At 43.7% G+C, this 15,187-nt stretch overlaps 1 long non-coding RNA gene across 1 annotated transcript in view; it reads left to right on the top strand.

Moving 5' to 3' along the window:
• Window positions 1-14,906, top strand: part of LOC115069501 — a 156,056-nt gene extending 141,150 nt beyond the window's left edge. The window contains exon 4 of the long non-coding RNA XR_003848765.1: window positions 14,777-14,906. This is a non-coding gene — a long non-coding RNA (uncharacterized LOC115069501). The remainder of the gene's footprint in view (window positions 1-14,776) is intronic.
• Window positions 14,907-15,187: the final 281 nt, after the last annotated feature.

The following is a 15,187-nucleotide window of genomic DNA, read 5'->3' as shown; positions in this document are numbered from 1 at the left end:
TCTTTTTTGAGACAGGGTCTCCCAGTAGCCCCAGCTGGCCTGGAACTCACTCACTACATAGACCAGTCTGACCTTGAACTCACAGAGCTCAAGCCTCCCGAGTGCTGGGATTAAAGGTGAGCACAACCACACTTGGCAAGGGTAACTCCTTTTAATCTCTTTTTATAATGTATATGTAATTACTTTAAGAAGTTTCTATAGTGGTAGGTTTCCATATGGCCTTTACTAAAGGCCTTTAGGTATTAGTTATCCCTCCCCATACCCCCTCTTCTCTCTGGCCTATCCTTCCATTCCCCACCCTATTTTAACCTTCCTACTTTATTATTCCCCTTTTCCCTTTTATATCACTGCATTCTACCTCCCCTCCCAGGGAACTTCCTCTGCCATCCATGGCCATTTTTTAGTTTTTAATCTCTCTGGATTTTGATATTGAAACATGTGAGTCCAGAAAGAACATGAGAGAAAAAACAGGATATTTGTTTTTCTGGGTCTGGGTTACCTCACTCAGGATGATTGTTTCCAGTTCCATCCATTTACCTGCAAATTTCATAATTTCATTTTTTAAGAGCTGAATAATATTCCATCGTGCCTATGTAGCACACCTTCATTATCCATTCATCAGTTGATGGACATCTAGATTGTTTGCAATTCCCCGCTATTATGAAAAGAGCAGCACTGAACATGGATGAACAGGTATTTCTGTAGTAGGGTAAAGAGTCTTTTGTGTATATACGCAACAGTGGTAGGGCTGGATCACATGGAAGATCAACTTCTAGCTTTGTGAGGAATCTCCACACTGATTTCTGTAGTGACTGCTCCAGTTTGCACTGCCACCAGCAGTGGATGAGAGTTTCCCTTTCTCCACATCCTCGACAGAATTTGTTGTTTTTTGGATCTTAGCCAAACTGATTGGAGTAAGATGAAATCACAAAGTGGTTTTAATTTGCATTTCCCTGATGGCTAAATATGCTGCACATTTTAAAAAGTATTTCACAGCCATTTGTATTACATCTTTACAGAGCTCCTTGTTCATCTTCTAGCCTGAAATTAAACAAAAAAATTTTTAATTTTTTAAAATTTTATAACCACACGATTAGAAGAAGCATTTCATTACAGCTTTAACATATTCAGTAACAATTTCCAGAGCAAGGATACATCTCTTTCAAAAGTTCTAGTCTGAAGTTTTAATTGGGTTTTTTGGGTTTTTGATGTTTAGTTTTTTTGACTTCTTTGCATATTCTAGATACTAGTCCTCTTCACGTGTACAGCTGGTAAAGAATTTTTTCCCTGTTCTGTAGATTGCCTCTTCACTCGAATGACAGTATCCTCTGCTGTACAGGTTTTTGGTTTAATTAATTCCATTTGGCAATGGTTGGACTTATTGCTTATGCTATAAGGAGTTCTGTTCAGAAAGTCCTTTGCTGTGCCTATCAGTTCCAATGTATTCCCTGTTTTCTCCTCTATGTGATGCAGGTATCGAGTCTCATGTTGAAATCCTTGATTGATTTGAACTGAGTTTTGTGCATGGTGAGAGACAGGGATTTAATTTCATTCTTCAACATGTTACTATACAGTTTAACCAACATTTGTTGATCATCCTGTTGTTTCTCTAATGTATATTTGTGGCTTCTTTGTCAAAAATCAGGAGGCTGTAGATGCATGGATTTAGACCTGGGTCTTCAATTTTTAAAAAATATTTTATTTGTTATTTTTATTTTATGTGTATGAGCGTATTGGCTACATTTGTGTGAGTGCACCCGTGTTGTGCAATGCTGCAGAGGTCAGAAGAGGGCTTTGGATTCTCCTGGAACTGGAGTTAAAGATGGCTCATAGCTGGCATGTGGGTGCTGGGAATTGAACCTGGGTCCTCTGCAAGAGCAGTCAGTGCTCTTAACCACTGAGCCATCTCTCCAGCCCCTGGGTCTTCAATTTTATTCCATTGATTAATGTGTATGCTTTTATGAAGAACTGTGTTGGAATTTTAATGGATGTTGCATTGAATTTGTGGATGTTTTTGGCAGGATGGCCATTTTCACAGTATTAATCCCCCCAACCCATGAGCATGGGAGACCTTTTCATCCTCTGCCATCTTCCTCAGTTTCTTCAGTGTCTCAAAGTTTCTATTGTATAAGTCCTTCACGTCATTTGTTAGTTTTATTTCAAGATGTTTTATGGTTTTTAAAACTATCATGAATGGAATCATTGCTCAGATTCCCTTCTCCGTGTGTTTGCTGCTGGCATACAGGAGGCTACTGATTTGGGGTGTTAATTTTATATCATGGTATTTATCAACTCTACGAGTTTTCTGGTGGAATCTTTAGGACCTTTTGTTTATAGACTCATATGTACAAATAAGGATATTTTGACTTCTTCCTTTCCAGATTGTGTCCCTTTTATCTCTGCATTTGTTTTATTGCTATAGCTAAGCCTTGAAGCATATTGAACAGGAATGGAGAGAATGCACATCCTGGCCTTATTCCTGATTTTAATGAGAATGCTTTCAGATTTTGTCCAATTAGTATGATGCTGGCTGTGGACTTGTGGTATATTGCCTTTATTATGTTGAGATACGTCTCCCGTATCCCTAGATTCTCCATTACCCTTATCATGGATGGATGTTGGATTTTGTCAAAGGCCTTTTCTGCATTTAATGAGATGATCATGTGGTTTCTGTCCTTGAGAGTCTGTTTATGTGGTGGATTACATGTGCTGAACTATCCCTGCATTCCTGGGATGAATCCAACTTTATCATGGTGGATAATCTTTTTGCTGTTTTCTTGCGTTTGGTTTACATTTGTTGAGAATTTTGTATCAATGTTCATCAGAGAGATTGGTCTATAATTTTCTTTTTTGTTGTGTCTTTGTCTGGTTTTGATGTTAGAGTAATATTGGTTTCATAGAAAAAAACTGGGAGTGTTCGTTCATTTTTTATTTTATGGAATAATTTGAGGAGTATTGGTATTAATTCTTCTTTGAAGGTTTTATAGAATTCTTCACTGTATCCATCTGGTCCTGGGCTCTTTTTAGTTATGAAATTGTAATTACTACATCTGTCTCATTGGTTGTTAGGGGTCTATTTAAATTACGTATGTTTGATATAACTTTGGTAGGCCATATATATACAGAAATTCATCCATTTCTTTTAGATTTTTCTAGTTTAGTGGAATATAGATTTTTAAAGTATGTCCTTACAGATTTCTGAATTTCCTCATTATCTGTTGTAATGTTTCCCTTTCCATCTCTGAGGTTGTTGAGTCCTTTCTCTTTTCTTTTGGTTAATTGGCCAAAGGTTTATCAATCTTATTACTATTTTCAAAGAACCAACCCTTCATTTCAGTGATTCTTCACATTTTTTCTTGTTCATTAATTTTAGCCTTGATTTTGTTTATTTCTTTCCTTTTTTTTTTTTTTTTTTTTTTTTTTTTTTGTTTTTTTGGTCTTTTTGAGACAGGGTCTCCCTGTAGCCCCAGCTGTCCTGGAACTCACTATGTAGACCAGGCTGGCCATGAACTCAGAGATCCACCTGCCTCTGCCTCCCGAGTGCTGGGATTAAAGGCGTGTGCTACCACACCCGGCTCCTGTACTCTTTTTTAGATGTTGTTTGTTCCTGGTTTTCTAATAAATCATTTATTTATGTGAGATGTTTCAAATTGTCTGGTATAGATACTTAATGCTAGCAACTTTCCTCTTAGGATTGCCTTCAATGTGTCCCACAGGTTTTGGTATGATGTGTTTTCATTTTCATTCAATTCTATGAATTTTAAAACTTCCTTCTTGATTTTTCTCTGATCCAAATTTCATTCAGTAGTGTGTTAACTTCCATGAGTTTGTGTATTTTCCCCCCTTTTTATTGTTGTATATTTCTAGCTTTATTTCTTTGTGGTCAGATAGAATACATGATGATATCTTAATTTTCCTAAATTTGTGTAGACTCGTGCCCTAATATGTGGTCAATTTTGGAGAAAGTTTCATGGGCTGCTGAGAAGAAAGTGCATTCTTTGGTGGAGAGTTCTGTAGATGTCTGTGTGTCCCTTTGATTTATGGTGTCATTTAACCTCAGGGTTTCTCTATTTACTTATTTATTTTTTGTCTGGTTGACCTGTCTGTTGATGGCCATGAGGTTTTGAAGTCATCCACTATTACTGTGTTGGAGTCAATGTGTGATTTTTAGATTTAACAGTTTCTTTTTATGAAACTGAATGCCCCTTTGTTTGGTCCATATTTGTTTATGATTATATCTTCCTGATGTGTTTTTCCTTTAATAAATTTAAAGTGACCTTCCCTGTCTCTTCTGACTAGTTTTAGTTTGAAGTATATTTTTTCAGATATTAGAATAGTTACACCTGCTGTTTCTTTTTTTTATTATTGATTCTTTTTGTATTTCATACAGAACATCCTGAACAATCTTATTCATCTTTATACCCACATCTCAAATAGCACCCTCCCATAGTGCCCTCCCCCCTCCACTGAAGCCCATCTACTCTGTCATCCCTGTTACTGTACACTGTGCTGCCAGTGCCCCCAGTCATTCCCCAGTGCAAGTCCATCCGCTGAGTCTAGACAGCCTATTTAGAGTTTCTTGTTTTAGGAAGATCAGCTCTTCCTCATCTAGCAATAATCATTTGCCTACATTCCTTTAGATAAGGTTGGGGTCTGCTGTTCATCTTCCCAGTTCTATGCTGGTTCCTGTCTGGGAGTCTCTTGGGCCACCCTGGCCAACAACTCAAAGGAAGTTACCTCTTAGTTCTATTTTATTGGAATATCTTTTCCATCGTTTTACCTTGAGATGGTGTATGTCGTTGCTAGTGATGTGTGTTCCTTAGAGGTAGCACATGTATAGATTCTGTTTTCCAATCTGATCAGTTAGTCCGTGTCTTTTTTCTGAGGAGTTGAGACCATTAAGAGTTACTATGGACCAGTATTTATTAATTGCTGTTGCACTGGTGTTGTAGTTCTGTTTTTTAGACCTCTTTTGATTGATTACTCTGGGATAATTTATTTTGTCTCTGTGCCCTCTTAAGAGTGTTTAATCTTTTCTTCAGACAGAATTCTCTGTAGAGCTGGTTTCATGGACATAAATTCCTTAAATCTGTTTTTATCATGGAAACATTTTCTATCTCTTCAATCACAACTGATAGTTTTGGATTGGAATCTGTGTTCTTTCATGACTTGTATGACATTGCTCCAAGCCCTTCTGGCTTTCATACTCTTTATTGAAAAGTCAGCTGCTATTCTGATGGGTCTGACTTTACACCGACTTGTTCTTTCTCTATCACAGCATTCAATGTCCTTTCTTTGTGCATTTAATGTTTTGATTATTATATGATGTAGGGAGTTTTTTTTTTTTTCTGGCTCTGTCTACTTGGTGTTCTGTATACCTCTTGTACCTTGATATGATAGCTCTTTCCCTAGATTTAGGGACAGTCTAGCTGCTGGTTGTCATAGAGAGCAGAGAGGTGTGTGAGAGTACACCAAAGCCAGGTTGGGAAAAAAAAATTTTTTTTTGAGACAGGGTCTCCCTGTAGCTTCACCTGGCCTGGAACTCACTGTGTAGCTCAGGCTGGCCTCGATCTCCCAGAGATCATCTGCCTATTTCTGTCTCCTGAGTTCTGGGATTAAAGGTATAAGTCACCTTGCATGGCTTTTCCCTGCCTTTTAATTTTTTAATTGCTGGGGAAAATGAGCCTAACTGTAACCCTTAGATAACAATCATCCAAGAGCCCTAGACAACATACAACAGACAGTTGGTGGCATGTCTGAGTAGTGGTGGCTTCCTCGGTTGCCCTGAGGCCTCCAGGGCAGAGGCATGAGAAGCAGCAACTGCTTGCTGAGGGGACACAGAGGCAAACAGAGCAGAGTGAAGAGCAGAGAGCTCCTTTCGTCCCTGTCACCCTATCATCTTCATTACTCACTGTTCAGGAAGAGCTGCACCGACCTTGAACTCCTTTGAGGTGAAGAAGTGACAGTCAGCGCTGCGAGGAAGCAGAGCTTTCTGGAAGGAAGGAGGCAAGTTATAACCAAGAAGGAACCACACAGCAGACTTACAACTAGTTTCTCTTCTGCCTCCTCCGGTCTCCAGCTCCCTCTGTTGCTGTGTCTCGCCCCCCTTCTCAGTAAACAGTGCTGTTTCCTGTTCAGTAAGTGTTCAGTGAATAAACTGGGCAAAGCTACCAAGCCAGAAGCTGTCAGACTCCCAGATGCTCACTTCCACTCTTCCGGTGCCAGCCCTGAAATTTTAGTTAGACCATGCAGCTGGCTTTTACCTGGAGACCACAATGATTGGTTCAAAGGAAGACATGTGACCCCCACCTGGCCCAACAGGAAGTCTCATTTTGAAAACTAGCACTGGGTAAGACTTGCTCTTTTTTCTTGCCCTGAGGTTCTAAGAACATGAGGCCACTGATGCCAGAGTCCTGCTCCTGGCACATAGAGCCCTGGAAAGGACAGTGTACTCCAGTCGAGCTAGCCGTGAGCCCAAACACAGCTTGACCAGAATCAGAGCCAAGATCTTCATACTACACAATCACAGTCTTCCACTTAAGATGGCTTGACTTACAGTATTTTTGTTTGTTTGTTTTGACTTACAGTTTTTCAGCTTTTCGGTGTTGTGAAAACAGTGATCATTCAGTAGAAACTTCTAATTGTGAGCTAGTGGTGCCACGCCTTCTTGAGATTTTGGGCCGTTGCTGTGAACTACAGCTCCCACTCACCCAGGTGATCAGGAAGAGACCAAGTGTTGGGCAGTGCTGTGTTGCAGAGCTGGACTGCTTTGGAGGTTAGGAGGAGTCAGCACATTTTCAACTTAGTTTCAACTTACTTTTGGTTTACTGGGACATGTGACTCCCCTGTACATTCAAGAGCATTTGCAGTTTCACGTCCTTCCTTCGAGGTGCTTGGCCACTGCTCCACTGTCCTTCTTCCTGAGCTGAAGAGATCTCTCATGAAGAGATGTCTCATGCTGCCTTGTTTCATGGAAATTCTTGTGTTCTATGTGAACGAGACACACACAGGCACTGAGTCAGTGCTTAATTGTATCCAAAACACTGCTTTGAAGGCCTTGAAGAGGGCTCCAGAAACCGATGTGGTGGTTTCATATGGGATGCAAACACCCACATGCTGGTGGCTGTATTAGTCAGCAAATTTACCGGGAAACAGCTGAAACAAACATTCCTAAATACACCTCAGGGGCTACAAGCGCAAATGTGATTATAGTGAGGCTCCTAGGGCTCTCTTCCACATGGTCTCCACCCCAGGACCCTGGCTGATAAAGAAGCTGTTGTGTGCCAGAAGGAAAGCTGGCTGCTTGTTCTTCAGTCTTTGAGTTTTCTCCCTGGAAGGGGTTGGTGCTCTGTGCTTCCTTTCCATTGCTGAAACAAGTCACAGGGCCTTGCTGTGCTCAGCAGACTCTGCAAAACCAAGCTGTGGAAGCTCCATGTAGACGTCCTGCCCTTCATACTACATACTGTCCTCTCCTCACAGTAGGGCTGCATCTTAATGTCCCTGGAACTTCTACAGGGGCCAGCCAGGTAGTCAGTCAGTACTCAAGATGGTTCACACTTGTTCCTCTTACCATTGGTCACATTTATAATAACTGCTCAAGCCATAACATGCTATTTCACCTAATGAACTATAAATGGCCTCGGGAAAGGCCTATCTGATGTCAAAGTACTATAACAACATTGACATCAAGTTCTGCTTAACCCACACTGGTGCACACTCCCACCAACCAGGACTTGTCCTTGACTAAGCCAGTGAGTAAGGAGAGAATCCATGAAGGAGTCTGCCTGCTTCATTCATTTGGTCCCTGAAGCTGGTCACTTGAACAGCATCTTGTCCACCCTGTCCCCTCATTGAACAAATGAAACTGCCCCAAATGGCGCTGTCAAATGGTTCCTGAGCAACAAAGGGAGAGCTCACCTAGACCCACCAGTGCACACCGTACACACTCCCCGGTGCACTGTCACAGAACTGTGGTGCGAGAACTTCCAGTCCTAACTCTTCATCTCCTCACTGAGCTCCACTGCCGCCCTCCTCCACACACTAGCTTTAGAGAATGTCTTATGTATGTCCTCTTTTCCCAAAGCTAACTAAGGCACCTGACATTCTAGGGTCCTCCAAGGGTGTCACAGTGTCTGGGCCTCACTGTGCTGTGTACTGTGTATTCTCCATGATTGGTACCTATAACACTGATTCCTGTGCTAACATGCTTTCTTTGCATGGCTCTTCTGTGCTCTCTGCAATGTTGGTTTACGTTTTGCATATGAGCCAATTTGTTTCCTGTTTGCTTCTGGCTGCAGGCGTCAGACAGCAGCTTTACTGCCTTGTGTGTGCAACTAGGCCACCGGCCCTGCTTGCCTTTCCCATCCTTGGTTAACCACATCTGAGGGGAAGGATTAGCAGGCTCAGTGCAGTGTGATTCTGGATGTTCCTGCTACTGTTGAGAACTGGGGTTGGGGGAGTGAACGTTCCTGGCTGCTTGGAAGAGAAGGAGGCCACCCAGCTGGGGACACCCCTCATCTGATGGCAAGTGAATACAATTAATTACTTGGATGCTGCTGGTTGGAGTTGACACTGCTGACCCTGTTCTGACACCCAGACCTCTTCCCCAGTCTCTCTGGATGAGATACTGTTCTTGTGTCTATTTTGCTGATGGAAATCTGGGATCAAGAGGCAAAGTACTGCACAGAGCACCCACTTGAGGGCTACGGCTTCCTAGCCTGGTGTGTCTGACTCAAAAAAGGCATGCCCTGTCCCAACTCCAGGCAGTGCTTCAGATCTGACCGCACTGGTGTCTCAGAACGAATCAGTACTCACTGCCTGAAAATGGAGAGGGCCGTCTGGAAGCTGAGGCTGGGATCAGAGATGGCAGTCTTCTGGGTGTCCCCAAACAGCATGTTCCCATTTTAAAGTGACAAACTAGGAAGTTGCTTTCTGCAGGCTTCCCTAAATGCCTGGATACCGGCTGGAAAGAGCACCGGTTTCCTCATCAGCGCTCTTCTCTTACAGTGTCACTTCAGCTGTTAGAGTGTTTATTTTAATGCCCGTGAGACTCCCCACAAACTACGTTCATGTTGAATATAAGAAAGAGAATCCATTGTTATTTTTAGTTTTTTCAGAGCTGGCCTGCAAAACACTTGGCTAATATTCCCCAGCGCTGAATCTCTGCGTGCCCCAAAACTCAGCCACCTCCTTCTATGTAGGAACTATAGAAATGAACGCATGTGTTTGTCAAAGACATAACCTTCCAAGCAATACTTACAGTCCAAACAAAGCTATGTAATTGCCCAAGGCTGAAAGTTCAATTATGGTCAAGCTGCATAGTGAACTACAACACAGCAAGGAAAATGTCAGTTACACCAGAGTGGAGGAGGAAACTTAGACCTGCTGTGTTGACTGAGCAGAAGCCAGGCTTGACGTTCATCCTGCAGGATTTGATGCACACAATATTCAAATACAAGCATGGTAATGTCTGTTGTTAGAAGTCAGGACTCTGACAGTGGCAGGGAGATGGGCATGGGTGCTTCTGGGATGCTGGCTTCTTGAGGTGCTCACACTATGAGGATGCATTGAACTGTGTCCATATGCTGGATGCTGCCTCTGAGGACTGTTATACCTAGAGGAAAACTTACCTGGAGAAAGGCCATTGTCTTCCGGTGTCTACACAGCCCACCAGACATACAGTGGGCAGATGCAGGCAGCTTTGCTGTGCTAACCGTGTTATCAAACAGGGCTGTTATCAATATGTAGACATAAAGTGGACAGCTAGGTTCATTCAACAAATTTTGAATAAGTCTTTTTAAAAATTCTTTATTTTTATTTTTAGTGTTATGCCTGCATGTATGTAAGTGCACCCATGTTGTGCAGTGCCTGGGGAGGACAGAAGAGGGCGTTGGATCCCCTGGAACTGGAGTTACGGATGATTGTTAGCTGCCACGTGGGTGCTGGGCTATGAACCCAGGTCTTCTGCAAGAACAGCCAGTGTTCTTAACTGCTGAGCTACCTCTCCAGCCCCCTGAACAGGTCTTAAAAGAAAAATTATATGGATTTGATAAAAAAAAAAAACCTTATATGCTTATATACCTGTATGAAATTCTCAATAAATTATTTTTAAAAAAAGAAAAAAAAGGAAAAATTATAATACCATAAGAGAGCATATAGCAATAACATAAAAATAAAACAATGGGGACTGGAGAGATGACCCAGCAGATTTTCCAGAGGACCCAGGTTCCATTCCCAGCACCCACATGACAGCTAACAACTGTCTGTAACTCCAGTTCCAGGGATCTGACACCTTCTTCTGACCTACAGGTGTACTTACATACATGCAGGCAATATTTCACTCATACACATAAAATAAAATAAAATAAAATAGTAAAAAAAAACTAATAAAGTCAGGAATTGCATGATGAGAGGCAACTTTGTATTTATGCAAATATATATATGCATGCATCAGATGTAAATATGTATGTAAATTACATTTTAAAACTGAGTCAAAGTTAAAACACTGAAAGTTTTGCAAAGTTCCTTCAAGAGTATGTCATGGGTCTGCTGTCAGAAGTCATGCCATTTGGGGGGCGGGTTACTTTCTTTGACTGAGGGTATAGGGTTAGCTCAGTGGTATAGCCCTTCCTTAGCATATACAAAGCCGCAGTCCCCAGGGTTGCCAAATAGAAAAAGGAGATGATCTTCCTCTCTAGAAGCAGCGTTGGAGGCAGAAGCACTGTCGTTTGCGTTTTCTCTTCTGGAATCCGGCCACAGCTGGACCCAGTGCCGCCAGGTTTCTGGCCTCCTAGGGCCAGCACCTGCCTTTGTTGCTCATGATCCTTTCCCTCTATTTTAATGTCAGAGTTGTAACTCACCAAGCCCTTAACTTGGACCCTCAGGCCAAGCAAGCCACACCTGACGAGACTCTCTAAAGTCTGCCTCTGCCTTCTGGTGTGAATCTACAGTCTTCAACAGATGGGACTGAGAGGGTAGAGATAGAGCAGTTGGGGGTGGGGGGACCTTCCACTGCCAAGAGCTTAGAACGACTCCAGGGTTCTGTGCTGACTTGGTTGAGTCCAACATTTCCTCAACTTTCCGAAATGGTTGGATAATAAAATATCCGGGTGGGCACTGGCCACCAATGGTTTGGCTCCTTTAAGGTCAAAGAAATACCCTGATGTAATTAGTAATCACAACGGACCATGACATCATGTAGGAAAAGTTACTGAAAAGCAGAGCAGATTAGCTAGAAGAGCAGCTTGGGAGCGGCTAGTCGAGCAACTTCTCCAAAATATGTTCTACTTCTTGACCTGGCTTTCTAGGTGATGGCCAGAGAAACATCCCTTGGGAAAGGCCCCTCTCTGAGGCGATGAGAAGTGTGTTGAGGGACCGTGCTGTGGACTTGGAATTGGGGATAGCTTATTAGTTACTTTTTCTATTACTGTGGCCACTTCCTGACAGGAATAAGATAAAGAAGGATTTTCTTGAGCTCATAGTTTCAGAGGGCTCAGTCCATGGTCTCAGGGCACCACATGGCTGGGGAGTGCATCATAGCAGTGAGAACAATGTGCCACCCTTTGGTTGACAGGAAGCAGAGAGTGGAGCGATGCAAGAAAGGCCAGAGCTCTAGAGACATATTCCCAGTGACCTACTTTCTCCAACCAGGCTCTACCTTCTCAAAAACATCATCATACTGTGAGTCCATTAAGGATTGATTTAGTCAAAGCCCTGAGGATCTGATTGTCTCTGAAAACATCATTGTAGACGCACCCAAAAGGGGCTTCATAATCACCTAGGCATTTCTTAATCCAATCAAATGGATAATCAAAATTGATCATCACAGGTAGATGGTTCAAATTAGCTTGTGAGCCAGGCATGGTGGCACATGCCTTTAATCTAAGCACTTGGGAGACAGAGGCAGGCAGATCTCTGTGAGATCGAGGCCAGCCTGGTCTTTATAGTGAGTTCCAGGCCAGCTGGGGCTACAGGGAGACCTTGTCTCAAAAAGACAAAAAAAAAAAAAAAAAAAGCTTATGAGGTGGGCATGATACTTGAGAGGCAAAGGAAGGCAGATCTCTGTGAGGTCAAGGCCAGCCTGGTTTGCATGATGAGTTGCATGAAAGTGAAGGTTACACAGTGAGGCACTGTCTAAAAAAATTAACTCATAAACAAAAAGGCCTAGAAAGAGGAGGAGGCAAGCCATCAAGCCGGTGGGATGAGAAACCAAGACACAGGGGAGCAGGTGCCTGAGAGGCCACCAAGGTGATCTCTGGATTAATCAGGAAGGTGGTGTGGTTCTGAAAACCCCTCAGTGCTTTCGTATCCCAGCTCCGTCTACCAGGGGATGGTCCCCCCATGGGGGAAAGTTGGGCACTGGAAATCCCCTCTGCACTGACCTGCCCTACAATGCACTCTCTTCACACCTCCATTCCCGCCCCAAAGCACCATTGCTCATGCATCTCGCTGGTTGCCTCCGTGCACATGTGTGCCTGCAAGGAGCTGATAGCAGAATGACTGCGCAGTCAAGCCAGCAGAGGTGCTGATCACCTGGCCACTTTTCTCTGTTGAGGAAGAGATTTAGGGATTTGGAAAGGAGTACGTGTCCTCTGCAGCTTGGCCTCTGCCTGGTGTGGACCTCCACAGCTTCCTACTTCCTTAGCTAGACATCCCAAGGAGTCTCCCTCCTACTCACACATTCACCACCCCACACCCCACACGCATGCTGTGTTGCTGCCTTCAGACCCACCCTGCTCTCTGTGCCAGGAGGCGGAGCTCTGGGAACGACATCACTAACTCCTTACCTTCTTGTTTCCAGATTGTCTAATCAACTAGAAACTGGCAGGACATGAGCTGATTCCTAAAATTCCCAGTAGCAGAAAGAGGGGACTGGAGCCAGATGTGGACCCCCCCTCAAAAAAAACACCAGAAGACTTTTGGGAGACCTGGACATACTACAATCTGACTCAATTCTCAGCCAGACTAGTAGAGGCAGGGCAGTTTTAGCTGCCAGTGGATCTAGCAAAACAGCGAAAATGACTTGAGTCATGCTTAAAATACCTTCTCCCTAGTTGATGTCTGTTTCTCAAAAACAGAGAAAATCACAGAAAGGGTAGATATACAGGCTACCTCATTTGTTTACGGAAAGTGGTCTCTCTCTCTCTCTCTCTCTCTCTCTCTCTCTCTCTCTCTGATAACTGGTACTCATACTTCCCTCCCTGGATAACCTGTGGCCTCCTTCCAGCTGGGACTGGGCCATCGCCTTCTATCCACAGCTCTCTCTCTCTCTCTCTCTCTCTCTCTCTCTCTCTCTCTCTCCCTCTGATAACTGGTACTCGTACTTCCCTCCCTGGATAACCTGTGGCCTCCTTCCAGCTGGGACTGGGCCATCGCCTTCTATCCACAGTGCTGTCTGGCCAACAGTCACGTCTTCCTGAGTGTCACCCTTGTCAGCAGCACAGCCCTGTTGCTCTCTCTAATAAGCAGAACACTCAGCACCTTAATGCTTTAGGACGATCGCTGGAGTGAGTTTCTATGGAGAACACTCTGACCATCACTGTTGCACTGACTGACTCCGGGCTGCCACTTTCAGTTTTAAAGTAGGTTCGTGTTTGTGGCTGTGATGTTTTGCCAGGAAGGAATTAGGGAGGCAGCTTCTTTTGCACACTTTTGTGACAAGGCCTTTGAGAAGGTTCTCCTTAGATGACTGTATGGCCCAGTGGATTAGGGGTTGGTAGACACTCCATGAAACATCCTAGGAATAGACTCATTGAGGTTATGCTCTTGGCTATGGCACCCACATTAAATCAGGATCTGAACACATCCAGCTAGCAGCGAGTCCCCTGGAAACCTTTCATGGGACTTTGACCCCAGGAGTTGGTGACATGAGAGAGTGCTGCAAATGGCTTTTGAGAGAAATGAGGACACAGCTGATCCCAGCACTTGGGAGGCAGAGGCAGGTGGATCTCTGTGAGTTCGAGGCCAGCCTGGTCTACATAGTGAGTTCCAGGACAGCTGGGGCTATAGGGAGACCCTGTCTCAAAAAGACCAAAAAAAAAAAAGTGAGAAATGAGGACAGACACTGCCATGAAACAGGTAAGACAGATAGACAGTGTGTTAGAGGTCTTTCCATCACTGTAATGAAATGCTTGAGGTCAACTTGTACAGAGTAGAGCTGTCCTTTGCCTCATGATTTGGGAGCTTTAAGTCTATAGATGGTTGGCCCTGTGCTTTGGGCTTATGGCAAGGTAGCACCTCATGGCTGGAATGTGTGGTGGAGCAAAATTACTTAGCTCATAGACAGTAAGTTAAGGAAAGAGGCAGAAGCCAGTGTCCTGAAGACGTCTTTCAGGGGTGTACTTCCAAAGATTTAAAGATCTCCCACTAGGCCCCAACTCTTAAAGCCTCCACTACTTCCCCAAAACACTACCCTGGGAACCAAGACTCTACCACACGGGCTTCTGGAGGATGGTCAGGGCCCGAACTGTAGCAGCTAGCCTGCTGCAGCCCTGACTGCAAGCTTAACAGCTCAGTAGAATGTGGTTGAGGTTTGCCCAGTCCAGTGAGGTTCTCCATAGTGACAGAGTTCCCAGGTACCTGGGATGGTTAGTCTTCACTGTCAGCTTGGCTGGGTTCAGAATTACACTTCCAGTGTGTCTGGAAGGGTGTTTCCTAAAGAGGGATGACCCACCCTGAACATGGGGGCAGCACTGTACAGTAGACTGGAGTCCTGGGTGGAATAAATGGAGAAAGTTGGCTGATACCATCTTTCATCTCACTCTGCTTCTAACTGCAGATGCAACACGACCAGTCACCTGTCACCTGCCTGCTCACCACCTGTCACCACCTGTCACCTGATTCGCCTGCTGCCACACCTTCCTTGCTATGACGGGGTGTATGCCCTTGAACTATAAACTTAAGTAAACCCTTCCTCTCTTAAGTTGCTGCTTGTCAGGTATTTGGTCATAACAAAGAGAAAAGAAACTAATACAGGTGTCTATCCATCATCTATCTATCATCTATCTACCCATCTATCACCTATCATCTATCTATCTATCTATCTATCTATCTATCTATCTATCTATCTATCATCTATCTATCTATCACCTACCTGTCTGTCATCTACTTATCTGCCCATCATCTATCTTTCATCTGATTTCTGGATCCTACTAGGAGTAATTCAGAAGTATATAGATGGAGCCAAGGG

The sequence above is a fragment of the Nannospalax galili genome, unplaced genomic scaffold (assembly GCF_000622305.1).
Source record: "Nannospalax galili isolate Female #2095 unplaced genomic scaffold, S.galili_v1.0 scaffold1093, whole genome shotgun sequence".
NCBI lineage: Eukaryota > Metazoa > Chordata > Mammalia > Rodentia > Spalacidae > Nannospalax > Nannospalax galili.
The sequence above is the reverse complement of the archived record's forward strand: the minus strand, read 5'-3'. Positions and strand labels throughout refer to the sequence as shown.